Here is a 2,278-nt window from a genome sequence, read left to right as displayed (position 1 = left end):
AGAGGAGGAATATCTGTCATTTTCAAAAGTTCACTGTGGCAGCAAATAGATGGAGCGGGTAGAGGATGGCAAGTAAAGAAAGACTGCAATCAACACAGGGAGAAGTGATTCTGGCAGTTACAAAAGAGCAGCTGCGGTGATAGGAAGTGGTTATACATAGGATCTATTTTTTTCAGGTCAGTCCATAAGTTTTGCCTATGGACTCACTCTGGGTGATAGAAGAGTCAAACATACAGTTTTGAGTCTGAGCAGGAGAAAGGTTGGAGTTGTCAAACTCAGGAGAACTGGGGAGAAGGTACTGTAGGAGGAGTAGGAGGAGAGTAGAATCGAGAACACTTTTAAATATGCTTCATTCAGGATACTGAGCAGAAACTGTAACAGAACATCAAGTAGTCAACAATCCGTGAGGAGTTTCAGAGAGAGGTCAAATGTAAAATGGTAAACCTGGGGATCATCAGCCTTTAGATCATACTTAAAACCATGGGGATGAGATAGGCTAATAGGAGTAATGAGCATAGAGAAAGAAGGTGAGCTTTTAATACAGAGATAAAATAAAGGACAAGGGAGAACGGAGAAGGAACAATTGCAAGTCATTTCCTTTATTACATGGGAGGAGAGGCCCAGGAGACAAAGGTTTTGACTGCTCTAGATAAGAACAGTTGGCACAGTTCTTAATAGTATTGACTGCTCAGGTTAGCAGGCCCTTTGAGTGCTGATAATAAGGTTTCATTGAGTACTGACTGTGCACGGAGCACTATTTTAATCACTTGACATATGTTTCTCATTCTCAAAACAAACATATGAATTAAACTTTATTTCCATGTATTTATTTATTGTCTGTCACTTCTCGACCTTTTGGCTAAGATCAAGTGTAGTATCTGTTCTTATCAGTTTAATTTATTTACTAAATGAATAAAAATAAAATTCATTAAATAAATATTTAATGAGAACCTACTGTGTTCCATGTCTAGTATAGTGCCTATTGTTAGGAGAAAAACAAAAAATGTGATGATGTGGAATATGATGTGGATACACCCCACGTTTTTTTCAATAGTATCATATGCAGAGTCTCACTTTCACTCCAAATTGAGGATTCTGGTATTATTATTCACTCTTTATAGAGTAGAAAACTGAGGCTGAGAGTTTAAAGAACATGCAGAAGAACACATCAACGATTCAAACACAAATCATAGTTTATTTTTCTTTACTTTTGAGAACCACACCTCAGTGATATCAGGGCTTACTCCTGGCTTTAGGAATCTTTCCTGGCAGCATCTGAGGAAACATAAGTGGTACTGAGGACTGAACCTGGGCCAGTGGCAAGCAAGGAAAGTGCCTTACCCGCTCTATCTCTCCCGCCCTTCAAACTCAAGTTATGTGACTAAACAATTATACATATAATTCCTACTCTGATTTAATATTCTAAGATTATTTAATTTGCATTTGGATACAAAAAATTGCGTGAACAAGCAGAAGAAATGGGGCAGAGACTAAGAGCACATACCTTCTAAATGTGAGTTTCTGGGTTCAATCCCTGAAACTGAGAAGGTAGAGGAGGAAGAGAAATAAGATGAGAGAGAAGGAAGAGAAGGAGGCGAAGGAGGAAGAGGCAGAGGAGGAGGAGGAGGAGGAGGAGGAGGAGGAGACAGAGGAAGAGGAGGAGGAAAAGGAGAAGAGCAATGCACCAAGTATAAGAAAGTCACTAAATGCTAAACCAGATAGTCATGGGACTAAAAATATATGTAAACAATATCAAAAATCTTTGTATTATACTTCTTAAAGCCATCTCACAAATGAATAAATAGTTCAGCTGACAAGAGCCAATGGTAAGAAATATTGGCTGAGGGCATGGAGAAACTTCCAGAATAGTGAGGGGGGATGAAAAGTGCAAAGAAACCGTAAAGTACAAGTGCAAAGACCCTGAGACAGAAAAGAGCTTTCCATGCTTAAGGTGACAAAAATAGCATCAATTCGACTGGAGCATAATGAAATAATATATATATATATATATATATATATATATATATATGACCTGAGATCACTTGAGGAAGTAGGGAAAAGCCTAACCATGCCAGCTCATGAAGGTCCAGAGGAGTTCACATTGCATTCTAAGAAGATATATGAGCTTATTCAAAATGCTGATGGGGTGTGGAGGTGGGATGCAATAGTGGAATCAGGGAGACCACTGAGAAGGTCTCTCCTCTTGTGAAGCAGTGGCCAGAAAGACAAATAATGGTAAGCGGACATGAAAAGGAATAGCCAGAGCTGAGTGTGTTTG

The 2,278-nt window shown here is 39.0% G+C and overlaps 1 pseudogene; it reads left to right on the top strand.

Annotated features, from left to right (window-relative positions):
• The first annotated feature begins 839 nt into the window (after positions 1–839).
• LOC130020204 (uncharacterized) lies at positions 840–955 on the top strand (annotated as a pseudogene).
• The last annotated feature ends 1,323 nt before the right edge of the window (positions 956–2,278 follow it).

This window comes from Sorex fumeus, unplaced genomic scaffold (genome assembly GCF_029834395.1).
Source record: "Sorex fumeus unplaced genomic scaffold, SorFum_2.1 ptg000010l, whole genome shotgun sequence".
Lineage (NCBI taxonomy): Eukaryota > Metazoa > Chordata > Mammalia > Eulipotyphla > Soricidae > Sorex > Sorex fumeus.
Note: the sequence above shows the minus strand (reverse complement) of the source record. Positions and strands in the feature narration are given on the sequence as shown.